The sequence below is a fragment of the Manis pentadactyla genome (genome assembly GCF_030020395.1).
Source record: "Manis pentadactyla isolate mManPen7 chromosome 15 unlocalized genomic scaffold, mManPen7.hap1 SUPER_15_unloc_1, whole genome shotgun sequence".
Lineage (NCBI taxonomy): Eukaryota > Metazoa > Chordata > Mammalia > Pholidota > Manidae > Manis > Manis pentadactyla.
This window is the reverse complement of record NW_026644588.1, coordinates 1,858,848-1,875,076: the sequence shown is the minus strand read 5'-3', so window position 1 is coordinate 1,875,076 and position 16,229 is coordinate 1,858,848. Positions and strand designations below refer to the sequence as shown.

Sequence of the window (16,229 nt, the reverse complement as noted above, 5' to 3'; positions counted from 1 at the left end):
CAGTTCATAGAAACCCTGCACAGGCCGTGCACATACCTGATGTCCTAATTTATCCACCTAAACAGTGAGGATCTGATAAAGTGACCATCAGGCTTCTTCATGCTATTACACCATCTTTTGCCTTCATCTACCTTGCCAAAGATCTAGTTTATTTATCTAAAAAAATCTGACAATTCTATTTTTCCATTTATTTATTAGTTGTCTTTATTTTATTATCTGCCCCCTCCTTTTATAAAACGTTTTCAGAATGAGTATAAAAGCTGATTTTCATTTTCTCTCCCCCTCATGGAACCTATTAGGACTGTACACCTGCCGTCACCTGAACTATTCCAGTTGCAGGTAGGTTGGATCATGCAGCCTTTTTCTCACTGGTCAGCCACAGCTGGTGCAAGAGCTCTCAGCTTGGTCGGTAGGTTAACTTACCTGACAGTTTGTACTTCTGGCTCTACTTCCAAAAAACAAAACCACATGCAGCCAAAATCCCCTGCTTTTGTTTTAAAAGGAAAACCAATAAGTTTAAAATTAAGTTTTTGGTTTTTTTTTAACATCTAAAAAGAGAACAGAAGGTGTTTTAATTATTCAGAGGCTCAAACTAGTCTTTATCGTTTGGGAACAAACGTACTAAACTCAACCCCGTGCTTTGTCTCCAGGGGTGGGGCTCTGCGCTGCGCCTGTGCAAACTGTCCCCTGTGCCCTCCTCCACTGCGTCCTCTGGAGCCTCAGGTCACTGAGGACTGGCGACGAGACCACTCCTTCCCGGCCCGCCCGGCCCTCCTTTGGAAGGGCGGGGGACAACGGAGAGGAGGGCACTAGAATTTACCCTGCCAGGCAGAATAATCCCAAAGCAAGGCACGTGCCCAGGCCTTGGAGAACTGGGGCAACACTCTGGGTGGGCGGACACGGTTTTTACCAGCACCTGACTTGGAGGCACTGCCTCCGATGAGAGCAGAGTCGTCGGGGGCCAGCGGGCCTGCAGGGGAGAGAGAAGCGGCAGAGCGCCCAAGGCCGCCTCGTGACATCCGGGTTCAAGAGAGAACTCTGGTCCCCTGGATGACACTAGCTCAGCCTCTCAGAGGCAACAGGACACCCTCAGGTACGTAAATCACCTTTTTTGGAATAGGATCCTTTCTGGGGCTTCAGAAAAAGCAGCTATCCACAGGAACAGAGTCAAAATGCCAGGGACCTGCAGACATTTTAAAGAAAGAAATACATAGATAGTAAACAAGGAAGAAATGTAAAAACAGTGTCAGTGAATTAACTCTCTAAATGGCTGTGTACTTAGATAGCATTAGGGGTGAGGCCCTATGTATCATCTAAAAGAAAAGGCTAATTCCCATGTCATATAAATCAGAAACGAGAAAAAGAAAGCTTTCCAATTTTCTTTATGAAACTGGAGTACTTCAAAAACCCAAGAGAAAGCCAGCACTAACAGACCGCACGCCAGACTCATCCTGAAGCTGACACAGCGGTGCTGACGCTGTTACAACGGAACAGGATTTGACAGCGCTCCAGCCAGTCACAACACGAGAACAATCTGAGGCATCAAGACTACCACCACACTCATATGAGACTGTCCCACTCAGATACATTCTATAAGGAAACAGACCTTACAATAAGGAAATCACTTATAACAGACATCCTAAATATGAATCAACCATAACAAATTTCAAAAAATGGGAAGAGCTCCATTACAAAAACAATAAAAGATTTAATGGAAGAAAATACCACCTATATAAAATTATAAATGAGACTGCAATATAAAAGAGTAACCAGACACAGGATCATCAGGGGAGATGCACAGATCTGGCACCGTAAAGCTCTGAATTCTTCCCTGTGTTCATCTGTACCAGCGAGTGGAATCCCAAAGAATCCTACAGCCGGGGAACTTGGCAATGGTCCCAAAGATGGCCTGGAGGAATTCCATCTGGAGCAGTATTCTGAATACTTATATATCAAAAGGCCAACAAACCAAACACAAAATCTAAGCAATATTTTAATATGATCAGAGGGTGAGAAAGTTCTTTTATAGTATGATGCCTAAAAGCAGAAAGAGGACAAAAAATGACAAACGATGGTCTTGTTTACACCGTGAAAGCCAAAGAAATAATACAACAACAAAAACAACCTACTTGCGACTTAAGACAGAAAGACTGACTCGCCGAGGAGCTGTACCATGACTGCCACCAGGCTGGGTATGGCTTGTTTCAATGACCAGGAAAAGGGAAACTAGACAACCACTTACTTGGGGGAAAGGTCACACCATATATAAAAATGCTAAAACTAAAGTAAAAATAAAATAGATAAATAGGATAAAACATTAATTTTTATAATCCTGGAGCAAGGAAGGGCCCTTGTAACCTAAAGTCAGGAGATATTAAGGACAAGTTTGACTTCATACAAACTTCTCCCTCAGGTCAATTTTTCTTCCTAGTAGGCATGCACCTAAAGTTTAAAGTACCCATAAATGAAAGCCATATATAAAAACTGTAGCCTTGCAAAGTCTGATAGGAAACCAACGATTTTTCTAAGAAAATAGAAACAAGCAAACCTGACTTAGGAAACAGGAAAATCCAGGAACAATTTAAAATGATGAAATGATTTAAGGAGCAACTTCCTATGAAATTTCCATGAGCAGAGTATTTGCCATGTTATTAAAAACCTTTCTAGAGGACAGAAAAGAGAATATGACTTCCTCCTCATTAATGAGACCATGTGAATGCCACGGGTATCCTGTCACAAGGCAGATGTAACCTCTTTGCTGAAAACTCACTCGTTCCTTAAGAAATTCAGGACTACAGGAAACAAATACGATCTTCATTAAATGTGCCCAAGATTTTCTGATCAGGCCAATGTCAGCAAGAGCACTGAAAAATGAAAAAATTTTAAGAAATCTTTAAATAAAACCTTAGAAAAAAAATCCTTAAAATAAAAAAAATAGGAAAACCTTGAAATAAAAAAAATCAGATCCTACTTCCTATAATGGCAAAGGAAATTCATTTGAGAGTGAAAAAGGACCGTGGGAACAAAATAACCATACGGGCAGACAACATACATTTCCACGTGAAGAAGAAACTGGCATGTTCATGGACTGCTTGTGGCCATGGAAATTCTGTGGAGGGCAATCTGGCTACTGACCGAAGTTTAAAATATGCATATCCTGCCCTACAGTCTATGGTCTGTGAGTTTACCCCGAGATATTAACGGCATATAGGCAAGAATATGGTCACTCAAGTACTGTTAATAATGCACAAAATGTAGTGTATCATTTAATGCCTATGAAGACTTGTGAAATAATGAGAGGTATGAGATGACCTCCAGGAAAGCTAAGTGCAAAATGGTTCAACAACGTGTACCGTTTTCTGAGAAACCATAAAAGCAGATGCACGTTTACTCAGCGACTTCTGGTAGGATGTGTGAGGCTGCCCACGGTGATCAAGGGGGCTGCCGCTGGGGACGGGAGCTGAGGCCCAGGCAAGAAGGGCGACTCACTTTTTCACTGTATAGTCTCCTTTTGGTTTTGTTTTTACTTACTTGATTTTACTACGAGCATGTGCTACCCAGTCAAAGAAATAAATTCGAAGTTAAAACAATAAACAAAAGCTCTGGCCGAGGCCTTTACGGACTATGCCTCCCATTGCGTGGAGGCGGGCAGCACTGACACCCTGAGGGCCCTCCCTTCCCTTGCCCTGCTGCCTCCACCTGCGGGAAGCGCACAGCCTAAACTGGCCATTTGCAGGAAACATGACAGGCAATTCAGAAAACCCCAAAGAATTGTCTTTGAAACTTCTGTGACCCAAGAAATACTTAAATCGAAGACTCAAGTTGAACATACCCTTCGGATCTCTGGGAACTGAGTCCGTTAATGCAACACCATTCCCCCATCCTAGTGATTCCATTTCTAAAGTGTGACCGACACATCTGCCATGTGCACAAAGATACGGTTCCCCAGTGATCCCAGAGACACTGCTCACAGCAGCCAGAACAGGGAGAGGCGGGGGATCGCTCCAGCAGAGACCACCGAGAGGTCTCCAGGCGGCAGACAGGCACAAACCATCCTCACTGCTAAAGCCAAGAAAAATAAAAACGAACCAAAAAAGCTGGGTGGAGGCGCGGGAGGAGTATTTTACAACACAGATGATGGTTAACATCTGAAATGTGAAAAGCTTTCAGAAAACAGAAAGAGAAAGATAAATGGCCCAACATGAAAATAAAGAAAAGAAAATAAAGTTAGTGGTAAGAGCTAATATTTACATCAGAAATCAAATGTAAAACATTATGGTGAACACTTTGGCCTATCAAATGGGCAAATACTTCAAAAAAAATCAATGTTGGTGAGAGGTGGGGCTGGTGTAGGCAGGAACTATTTCTGGGCCATTCAGCATAGGTTTTAAAAACATTAAAAATACCTGTTCCTTTTGAACAGCAAGTCTCCATTTAAGGACTAAGACAGCTAAGTAGAAAAAATATCAGTAAGAAAAGAGAAAAGCTAAAAGTCAGGTTTCTACTATGAGAACATCCTGTGTGGGCACCTAATTTCCAGTGTGTAAAACGTAAAACCATGAACACTGAAAAGCTGCTGGTCAACAGGGCGGGTGACACCGCTTTACACGTGGGGCCACGGGGAGTGCCGAGCCTGTCAGAGAGGAGCACGTTCCCCTCACGTGCTGTCATACAGCCACAGTATGGACATGGGGTGCACATCCTATCAGAGCAACCAAGGACCGAACTCAGGAGAAGGGAGTGCTGGCCAACATTCTCCTGAGGGGTTACCTGACACCAGGTGGGCTCTGTGAGGTGAGGTGCCCTCCCAGCCAAGGCCCCAACCTGCACCCAACTCACGCGGCCCAAAAGGCAACGAAGAGTGGGGTCAGACGCTGAGCCAGGGCCTGCCAGGGCCCCACACTCACCTCACCCATGGGAAGATGCAGACCCATGGGGAGCTTCTAGTGTGACAGCACCTTTAGCCAATCAAAAGCGTAACTGCTCTGCCTACTCCGCCCCCACCCCCAGGCCAGCCCCTGGCTGCACGGCAAGATCCACGCCTACAGCTGAAGACAACAAGACAGGGGTTTGGAGACAGCTGCCAGTAGGGAAGCAGAAAAAGGAGTCGTGTGAAGGTCCCCACCTGCGAAGGTGTGCCTGACATGTCAGTGGGACACTGAGGCTGAGGGGTAAGCCCCTCGGCACCAGGGATGTGCTTGAAGAAGCCCGAGACCAGGAGAAAATGAGGGCCTGCACTCAGGCCCTACCACAAAGTCCTTATTATCACTGTTTATATCTTCACAGGAATGGTATCAATTTTTTTTTGCACTTATATACAAAAACATTTAACAAATTCAGTCTCGAAAAGTCTGAATAACAGCCCATGACTATGGAAGGCTATTCCAGGAATACAAGGATGATACCCAAATTAGGGCACACTTACATATAAAGGATTACAGGGGGGAGGGGACCCCACGGGCTCTGTGACATGTTAAAAAAACATCTGCAAACGTCAATGGCCTCTCCTTATACATTCTTAGCAAAGAGTAAGACTAGGAGACCATCTAAACACAAAGAAGATCTATCTCAAACGCAAGCAAGCCCATCAAAACACTAAAGGCACCCCAACTAAAGGTGGGGACAAGGCATCGAGGCCCTCCCACCCACCACCCGACCACCACTCAGCACCATTCTGCAAGTCTGATTAACACAACTGAAGAAAAAGAAATGAAGGCCAGAGGTGGAATAGGCATTATTTTGAACTGAAAGCCTTGTGAGTACATACAAGAAAAAAAATCCCATTGATAGCAAAATAAATAAATTCCCATAAATAAAATCAACAGAGTACGTGCAACTGCAAACAAAATTTTTAAAATGTACGGAAGGACATAAAACAAGTCCTAAAGTAAGTGAAGACAGCTACATGGCAACTGTTGTCAATCCTCCCTTGAACGTCAATTACCATAAACTAGGAACTTTATTAGGAGCAAGTGATAAAGGGTATTTTAGCAAAAGTGACAAGAGAGGACGACCAATCTCTGACCATATCGAGCAAGGCCTCTTATAAATGCAGCAGGAAAGACCCTACACCCAGTGCTGGCATCTGGCCTCCCCAAAACAAATTCTCTATTTCAACTACACATCTCCAGAAAGTCCACTAAGGCCAGTGATAAATGTTCTCTATTCTCATTAAAATAAATCACTGCACTCAAATAACAAAGCACTCCTCCGAAGTTTTCATCAAACAGGAAGGAATGTAAACATAAAATCTTTAATAGAATGTTAGGTAGGCACTAAGTCATGGAAGAGAATGTTAAGTAACCATTTTCAAGAAATTTTATAGCTTTATTTTCTAATTACAAACATAAAATATAGTATAACATTCAAATATTACATAATACTTAATATAGAAACTGCAAGCCACACCCACTGATCCAATCTGTTGCTATACTAAAACTTTTAAAATCAATCTATCTACCTAATCCATCCATCCATCCATCCATCCGTCCATCTTGTTCTTACCAAGATGAAGTCACACCGGGAGCTGTGCACTCACGGTATGTGTGTACTGTTAGGCCCAGTCATTCATGATGGACACCGTCCCAAACCGGTGCACACAGTTCTCTATCCCTCTTTCTAGAAGCCACACAGCGTTCCATTCTGTGGGCACACCAGTTTATTTAAAACTTGATGAAAATGTAAAAAAATGTTTATAAAGTATTAAGTGAAAATACTGGGTGTAAAATTGTACAGTATATGTGACATTCTTACCTGCAAACACACCCATTTGTAAGTACACTGAAAACCATGAGAGTGTCTACATGATGGAATATAATGTAGTTTTCAGAAAGCAAAGCTATCAGTGGAGATGTATTTACGTGGAAATTCTTGTAGATATTGTTAACTAGCTGCAGTCTGTACACACCACCCCCATATAAATGGAGACTGAGAGTATGACAGGCACATCATATGAACTTTCCAGAGCGCACATCACACCCTCCCCTCAACCACTGTCTCACACCCTATATACTTCGATCTAGTAGATTAAGTTTGAAATGTTAATGAATTAGGCATAATTTTCTTTATGTTAAAAAAAAAAACTCAAGAGGCACTTAAACAAATAGAAGTATGTACAAACTAGAAGAAAACTTCCATATAAACTTATACAGAGTATTCATAAAATGGGGGAATCTATATTTTGTATAGACTATCATAAATGGGGAAAAAAATTAATAAAAGTTACTTCCATTCTTTTTACATTCCAATTTAGAATATTAGGTTCACAATCAGAAAAAAAAATTGAATATACAGACTGAAAAAAATAGACTGGAAAACTGCTTCTCCTTTACTTGTTACTGCTCATGAGAACCCCCTCCCGGCAGCCCCCAGGACAGGCCCCCGCCCACTGCTGACCACTGACCTCCTCCGCCGCCGCCCGGGACCCTCCTGGGAGTCCTCCACTCACCACCTGCACGCCCGAACCCTGACCTCACCAACAGCTGTCCGGTCTCACAATGCCCAGAATTCTGGTCTCACGGTAACTCAGATCCTGGCTTGGAGGTGGGCTCTCACACACCCTGGTTACTGAAGCTCCTCATCTCTCTCTGCTCTGCCGAGGGCAGGATTTTAAAAGGTCTGACCACATTCAGAAGAAAGGGATGAAGGTGGGGACACAAGGGGACCAAGCCGACTCTGGTCCTAGGGGCCAAGGAAGGCCACCAATTCCGAGAGGAGGGAAGGAAAGGGGACAAACGATGGGAACCAGTAATAGTCTCACTCTGCACTGTGCATAGTTGCTTATGGGTTTCTAGCTACTTTCTGACCTCCCCAAATCTATTCTTAAATCCACTAAAGCATCTAAGCATGCAATGCTGGACACGTTACAAGTGTGTGTGAAGGTACATTGCCTGTGTGAGCTGGACTGGAGGAGGTTAAGCGAGTTAAAGGTTAGGGTTAAACAAGTCATGCTTTGGGGCCTGCCTTTCCATGCCCTCCCCCTTTAAAAGAGGTGGGCCTGCTGGGCAACGACGCTGCCTTCGTGGTCTCTGCAGGAGTATTACAGCAGCTTCTGAATATTTTATAGCACTTCACTTCTACTTTGTGAGAATGGGTAGAAAACAAAAGCATGGGTCTCACAACTAATGTAACTGGAGCAAAGATGGAATTCACCAGGCATCCCTGCTGCAAGATGGGGGGGTTTGGTCTCAATCAGGGGCTCAGTGGGGCAGGCGGCCTCTGAACAGGGAAGCACTCAATTAAAGAACATGCGTCAGAGGGTGGTGATGTGGCTGCAGCATGTGAGGAGACAGAAAGCAAGCCCATGACCCGGTGCTTGACCTCCGGCTCCCCACACCCCCTCAGTTGCAGAGAAGCTCCGCAATGCCCTCTTCAACCCCATTTCCACGTACTTACTTTGGCCCCTCCTCACATGCACCTCAATTCAGCTCCTTACTTGTTCTACCTACCTTAGCAAAGGGGGCTGGAGTGAGAACTTTAAGTCAGGAACCAAGGAGGTTACTTGGGTCACTTCTCAGGGACAGCATCTCCCCTCTCCTCCTCTGCGCTGTTTTCCTGCCTCTTTCTGCAGACCAACATTCTCCACCTCAGCATGCACACGGGGAAACTGCATCCCAGGGCTTGTCCCACCTCAGTCCCTGGGGCAGGTCCAGTGTCGACAGACTAAGTGGTCTGGGCCTCTAGTCACCCAAGCTCTCTTTGTCTCCAAGTGTACACCACAGCTCCAGTCCTTTGAGGCCAGTGGTTTTCAAACTTGGGGGTGCCAAGTCACCTGAGGTACTTGTGAAAAAAACACCTGCCTTTCTGGGAGTGACAACTTGGGAGGCCTAAGGTCCACTAGGGAACAGACATTCCCACAGGCGTTCTAGGAACTGTACTTTGAGAGCCACTACCCCAGGCTTAGGCGTCCAGTCTGGTCCAACCAACTGTGAATGGTGCACACAGACAACAGGGGCTGCTGGGGGAACAATCAATATGGGAATGTGAGCAAGGAGTAAACGGCCACAACCTCCACCTCTGGTTTGTTAAGTGGATCCTCTCAGATAATCTCTGTATCACCCCAAGCTTACCTCTATCACATAAGCTTAGCACTTATCACATTGCAGCAAAATATCCTTATTATTGTCCATTCTTGGTTTCCCCCAAAAATTTCAAAAGCGAGGGAACAGTATCTAAGAGCTTAGTTTTATGATTGGCCCCCTAATGGTTCAAGATAAATGAGGCTAATTTAAAGAAACAAAACGTCTTCTGTGCCAGTATGACTCATCTGGCCACCACTTGGAATCAGTAACAGGCTGGTAAGGTTTCTTTTAAAGGGGGAGGCACAGGAAGGCAGGCCCTGAGCACGGCTCGTTTAACCTCAGCCAGGAGAGAACACTACCCCGGGCAGACTAACCTGATTGCAGCCTGGGGAAGGCAGGGCTGCCAAGAGGGGCTTCTGGCGTCCTGGTGACCCCAGCGGAGAGCTTCCCACTGCCCAGCTGGGGGCACCAGCCCACCTCATGGGCCAGGGCTGTTAAAGTTGGGCCACGGCCACTGTTCCAATTCCATACTCACCAAGGTTTTGTCGGTTTTGTTCCCCTTGCAGGTCTGCTTACAGGGAGAAAATGTGCTGATCATACACACTTTTGAGTATCTGGGTCCCTGATGCTTTCCTATCCAGTAAATCAGAAATGAGACAACAGGAACATACTTCAGTCACACTGTCTTTCAACATAAACTAGTGTCTGTAAGGCTTCCATAAGTTTCCTGCACTTCATTAATGCAGACCTACCAGTGTGAGTCCAGGTCAGGTGCAGTAAGGCCTCTGAGTCCCCAGACATGGGCACCTGGAGCACCCACTGGGGCCGGGAGAGGCCAAGCCAGCCCAGGGGCCCACCTTCCATGGGGGCGATACACCACTGGACAGTCACCTCTTTTGGTGAGCACGCTTTCCTACTGGCCATTTAATTGGAATTTTCACTCGGCAGAGAAGGCTGGTGGTATGTCACTCATGCCCAGGGAAACTGCAAGTCCAGCATGATACTGCCCCAGACTAGGCAGTGCTGGTGCCTCCTGACGGAATGAACAACCTCTGGCTCTCGTGCCCAGCTCCCCACAGAACATGGCCACTGCATCTGGCCTGAGTCAGTCAGCAAGCCATAGGCACCATACGAGCCCTACTGAGTCGCTCTCCGAAGTGCTTCTCTTAAATAACCCCGCCTCACTCATCCCCTGCCGTGACCCCAACCCAAGCCCCCATCTCTCACCCAGGCCCCAGTGGGCTCCCCGTGCGCTGCTTCCACCCTCCCTTTCTGAACTCTGCGACCAGGTATTTTTGAAACACAAATCTAATAATCACATCACTTCTGTGTTAAAAAACTTCAATGGCTTCCCGCTGTGATCACTCCCAGGTGCTTCCCACCGAGGGCAAGGCCTCACGTGACCCAGCCCACAGTCACACTCTCCTCACCTCAGTACAGCGCCACCCTATGCTTTCCTTTGCTGGAGGCATCCTGGACTTTCAGCTCCTCCTGGGATCCCTCAGGGATCCCTCCCCTGTGCTCAAGACTCCTTTTCCTACAAACACTACCGTGCACTGTCCTGCAGGGATCTGCCTTAATGTCCCTGCACATCTCAGGGGGGCTGCAAATGGGCCATAGTGAATGTTCTCTTTCAAAGCCAGAATCACACAATTATTTTTTCAATGTCTTTCATTACCCAGTAGACTATGAGCTCCAGGGAAACACTTCCTTTTCCACTTAGGGACATGTCTGAGAGATAAATGGATAAATCTCTCATGCTTTCTTAATCATCCAACAAGAGAGAAGGAACAGGCCTGAAAGAGTAGCTGAGTGTTGAGAAAAGATGTAGGACACTTAAAAGGATAGCATAAGGCTAAGGAGAATTTTTGGTAAATAGACCATGTCCCACCAGAGTCCTGAGTTCTCAGAGAGCACGGGTGGTCCTGGTGTGGCTACACGGAGCACGTGCAGCAGGAAAGTGAGGAGTCATGCCCATTCCAACACGGGTGGCACTGTGAGAAGGGAATTCAGCTCACCTGGACCCAGCCACCTGGCATCTAGATCTAGTCCCTCTTCCTCTTGCCAGTCGTCTCTGAGAAGGGTAGAAGCTCAAGAAGGAAGAGCTGGGGAAGGAGAGAAAAACACGAGACACAAATTTACTTTGGATTCCTCAGGATGGGACGGTCCCACGGCAGGTCATCGTCATCTCCTGCAGTGGCAGAGGTCAAATGAGACCAGGAAGAACAGCTTTCTCCCCTAGGACAGCAGGCCATGGGCACTGCTCCCTGAGGTGCATGGGGTGCCCTGGGCTGTGATCACAGTCTTTTCCCCATGAGGTTGTGTCAGTGGGTGTGCAAGTCAATCTCTGGGTGTCTCAGAACCTTCTTTAACAAGCAGAGCGAAATACTAAAGCCACAGCCTTTGGATTAAGAAATCAATTCAAGAACCCAATTCCCCGCTTATTAGCTATGTAGCACTGGCCATCCTTCTAAAGGCAAGAGACACATGTTGCAGGTAAAAACTGGAGGAAAATAATGGCCAAGAAAGTACTATTATTCACTGCTGCTAATTACATGCCATACATAATCATTAGCATCTTACCAGCTCAATCCACACCACAATGCTATCTAATTTTCTAATTCTCATTTCACAGAAAAGCAGCAGAGATTGAGAAAACTCAACCTTAGAACTCACAGAAAACTATTATAATCAACCTAATGTCATTTTGAAAAATAGTACTTCACTGATATTTTCCAAGGAGACCTTGAGGAGCAACGATATATGCACCCCTTAAAAAACGCAGTCAAAACTCTAGTTTTGCCATTTAATAGCCAGTGACGCAGGGTCACAAATCTAAATGCTATAAAGCTTAAGTAATAAGAAGAGACCTTAATGTTAATACCACCATTATCATTAGGCAATGATATCATTATTTAGTCTCATGTGATACTTTAGAGATCATCAACATATTCCTAGTGAATTAGCGCTATCATTTCAAGTCCCACTGTGCGTCAGAAAATGTGTTCCATCAATTAGAGTCCCCTGGAGGAGGTACCTTCAAGATCACAGCTGTGGTTTCTGTTAGTTACCAGTCACTGGCGAGGGCATATTTAATTAGGGCTCTCCCATCACCTAGGTGGAAACGAAGAATCCAGTGTGTGATTTTCTAACTTAAAAAAAATGAGGTAGGGGCTTTAAACCTCCTAGGGTGGAGCTAGGACTAACTAGAAGTGGCCCCCACTGGAGTCTAGAGTGCATTCAGCAGAGAATAAAAGTCAGCGATGGCCGTCCTCTAGAGGACGCTGCAACAGCGCCACAAGCAGCTGGGCGCAGGCACCGGCTCCCCGTCAGAGCAGGAGCCCGCTGTCCCCGCCCCTCCCCTGGGTCCACGCCGGACCACGCCCCTACCGCCCAGAGAGCCTCCCCTCTCCGGCGTTTCCCACGCCACACCCCCTCTAACCATCTGCAGAACAGAATTCGCTAGTTCACACACTCAGGCCTTTTTCTTTGCCTAAACTCCCTACTGCTCTCAGAGCTCCCAAACCCCGAATCTTATACCCACAGCCCGCCTCTATTTTTTCACTTAAGATCCTGCCCTTACCCAACCCTATTAAAATTCCTGAATTATGAATCCCAATTTTTCTAACTGACACCAGGCTGTTGAACCTTGCCCCCGTATTCCTGGAGACGGCTGTGGTGCCCCTCCGGCCCGGGAGCAAGCCCACGGGGCGGGCTGAATTGGCACTTGCGCAGTAGTCAGTGGAGACAGCAGACAGCCTTCCAGGATTCCAAAGCCCCTTGGCCAGCCCACCACAGCCCCGTTGTCACTCAAGATGGCACCTGAGCAACAAACCTCAGTCCCCTTGGCGAGCAAAAGTGGGCAGGACTCGTAGCCCCCGCCAGTCACACCGAACACACAGCCCCACCGTCATTCGAGATGGTACCTGCGTAGGAAGCCTCAGATGCCACCTGTCAGCCAGCACAACGCCAGTGGCCAGGGCTTCGCAACCCCTCCTGCGGGTCCGCCCTCCGCAGCCAGCTCCAGATTATTACAGATGGTTTCTGCGCAATAAGGTTCAAGTACCACCACCGGTCAACTAAGTGACAGAGATGGTGGGACTCTGCAGCCCACCTCCCATCCTACCAGTCACTCAGGACATAGTCCCTGATGTTCCGCTGTCATTTGTGGTGGTGCCTGTAGAGTAAACTGCCACCCTTAGGCCAACAATGCTTGAGTGCGCAGAGCTCTGCAGCCCCCATCAGTCACTCAGGACGCGACAGCCCCTCCCTCAAGCCCGCCCCTCTAACTCATTAGCATTCACGAGGGCTTCTGCGAAGTAAGCTTCCGCAGCCACCTACCGACCAATATAGTGCTGGAGTGGGGCTGGAGTCTGGAGCACCAATCAGGGCACAAAGGCCATCGGTGGGCCAAGCGCTGCAGCCACCCTACGTCAGTCAAGATGATGCATGCACACTAATCCTCGGCTGCCACCTATTGGCCAATACGCATAGGGCGAGTAGGCGGGGCTATGTGGAACAGTCAGTCTCCCAAGACCGCCCATGGCCCCACCCCCTCAGCCCAGTTGATGGGGTGCTTGCACAACACACTTGGGCTGCTCCCCACCCACAAACCAAAAGATGGAGCCAGACACATCCCAGGGTGAAAAATGTCTCTGGACAACTGGGAACGGGTGAACCTCTGCAGCCCCCAGAGCTAGCCAAGGAGAAATAGCAGGTAGGCCCTGTGCCTCAAGACTAACAGTTCCACAGCGGCGGCTGCAGTTGCTGTGGCAAACTTCGAACACAGAGCTGGATTCTTCAGGTACACGGACACAGCCCTTAAAACAACGCCCCAGTCACTAGCCGCGGCTCAGTCTCAAAAGTCAGACTTCAGACCCCATTCCATGCCAGTCAGGGTGGCACTGACACGGCAAGACTCTTACAGCCAGACTGTCAACCAGCAAAGAAGATGCGAGGTAGAAAGGACCCCGCAGCCTTCAATCACTGCAAAGAACACAGGACCAACTCAGCCACTGCGGCCTCCGCATCCCTTGGTCCTGCCGCGCTGCAGCCTGCTAGCCTAGATAGCGCCTGCACGGCAAACCTCAGCCGCCCCATCCAAGATGGTGCCGAGGTGGGCGGGGCACGATGAGATCTTCCTAGCAGGAGACGGGCAGTCAGTACAGCCCTCGGCCCCGCCCCACTCCGTAGTCAACCAATCAGGACAGCGCCTGTGCAGCAAACCTCAGCTGAGATGGAGCGGGGCGGGCGGGGCTGGGCGGGGCTCCCCTGCCTGCCACCGCCCAGAAGAAGTGTCCCGCAGGCACGACAAGGCCTTGGCCCCACCTCTTGCGGCCCTTAGCCCCTCCCGAAGCCACTGCGGCAAAACAAGTCCCGCCCCCAAACTCTGGCTTAAACACAGGGGTGGCCAAAGGGGACCCAGACCATCAGGTACCACCAAGGAATGGGGACAGTGCTCCACAGCTCCCAGACCCAGCCGAGAAAAGTGGGGGGCTCCCCGAGAATACGCCCGCTTGCACGCCTTAGGGACAGCCCGCCACTTCACCGGTGCCCACCCTAGCAAGCTGGCGTGACAAGAACCAGTCTCCACAAGCAAGACGGCACGGAGCCCTCCCAGGCTCCAGGGCCACCTCACTGAGGCAGCCCGCCCAAGACCCCAGCAGCTGCGGCAAGCGCGGCAGCCCCCACCCCAGAGCCGCTGAGGTCGCTTGCTGCCCCAAACCCGCTGACCAGGGTCCCGGCCGCAGCATGTGCCCACCATCCGCCCCACTGACCAGAATCCCGGCCGCGGCGTGTGCCCTCTGTCCGCCCCGCTTGACCAGGGTCCCGGCTGCAGCATGTGCCCGCCGTCCACCCCGACGACCAGGGTCCCGGCCGCAGTGTGCGCCCGCCGTCTGCCCCGCTGACCAGGGTCCCGGCTGTGGCGTGTACCCGCCCCACCGTCCGCCCCGACAACCAGGGTCCCGGGCTGCGGGGTGACGGCCGCCCAGCCTCGAGCGGACTCACCTCATCTCACCACAGCACACCACCGTGCCTCGGACCGACGGCTCGGCCAAGCGCAGCCCATGCGCACCACCTACGGCGACCGGCGGAGCCACCAGCCGAGGGTGGACATATCCGTTCTGCAGCTGTCCGCTCGCGACGCCGTCCACTGCGGCTCCCAGCCGTCTGCACGGAGCCTCGCTACGCGACTCCTTGTCAGGCTCCCCGCAGAGGCGGGGCTCCGGCGCAGGCCAATCAGAAGCCCCGCTGCCTTTCGGGGGGCGGGGGAGCCCTCGCCACGCCCCTGAGTCCTGGCGAGCAGGCCGCGGTTGTCGTGGCAACCACTTGGCACGAAGGTAGGAGGTTGACGTCAACTGAAGACAATACGAGGTGCCCAAAGGGATCTGAAAAATGAGGGTGCGTGGGTGCGGCCCCCGAACAAAGAAAGGGGTGACACGGAGAAGGGCCACTAACAAATCTCAAATGCAAAACCAAAGAAAAAAAAAGTATACATTTGTCTAAAAAAATGAAAATCATGTACGTCCAAGTATAAAGACCAACAAGAGGGAGACAAGAAGGACGAAGGGCTGCTTAGTAAAGGAAGACCTCTCGGAGACCAATAAAGACCAGCCCAAGCCAGAACATCCGGCGCCAGGGGAGGAACCCGCAGTTCACAGGAAACGCAAATGGCGGAGGGCCCGCACGGAGCGACACCACGAGGCGAGGGGACCCGGAGCGGGCAGCGCGGGGCGTGCGGGGCTCGCGTCCACGGGGCGGACCGGTGAGTGTTCTCACTGCTGGCTAAGCACGAACACATGTGCAGGGAAGGCTTCTGGGAAGGGACGCAGGAGACTGCTGGCTGGTTACCTTTAGGGAAAAGCGACGGGAAGGATGAAGGGATTTTTCCTTCTCCAGCAAATAGGGTCTGAATCTCCCTGCTCGAACCACATTTCTTCTCTAGTAGTAAAATCCATGAGTTATAAAAAGCTCATTAATATACGCTTTGATCCAACTATTCCACTCTCAACGAAATAAGCAGAGATGTACAAAAGACTACATGCGAGTATCCTGCAGAATTAAATTCTATTCTAGTAAAGCCATAGAGTGCAAATTTATATGGCAAATTAAAATGTATGACTTCAATTTTAAAGGAAAAAATTCGTAAGATAGTTAATTACAAAGAGCAGGTAACCTAAGAGCACAAAGAATGTAACTGTAAGTTAG

The 16,229-nt window shown here is 48.9% G+C and overlaps 1 protein-coding gene across 10 annotated transcripts in view; it reads right to left on the bottom strand.

Moving 5' to 3' along the window:
- The window catches only part of PEG3 (paternally expressed 3), a 31,106-nt gene extending 15,906 nt beyond the window's left edge, over window positions 1-15,200 (bottom strand). For 2 of the 10 annotated variants that reach the window (XM_036926353.2, XM_036926357.2), the window contains exons 1-2: window positions 15,030-15,200; window positions 1,107-1,183 (exon numbers count right to left, since the gene is read on the bottom strand). The gene's annotated coding sequence lies outside the window, so the exon portion shown is untranslated. Of the gene's footprint in view, window positions 1-1,106; window positions 1,184-11,038; window positions 11,126-12,057; window positions 12,135-12,946; window positions 13,262-13,361; window positions 13,577-15,029 lie in introns of those variants that run through there. The other 8 variants (XM_057496424.1, XM_057496425.1, XM_057496422.1 and 5 more) reach the window with 8 other exon arrangements.
- Between the last annotated feature and the right edge of the window lie 1,029 nt (window positions 15,201-16,229).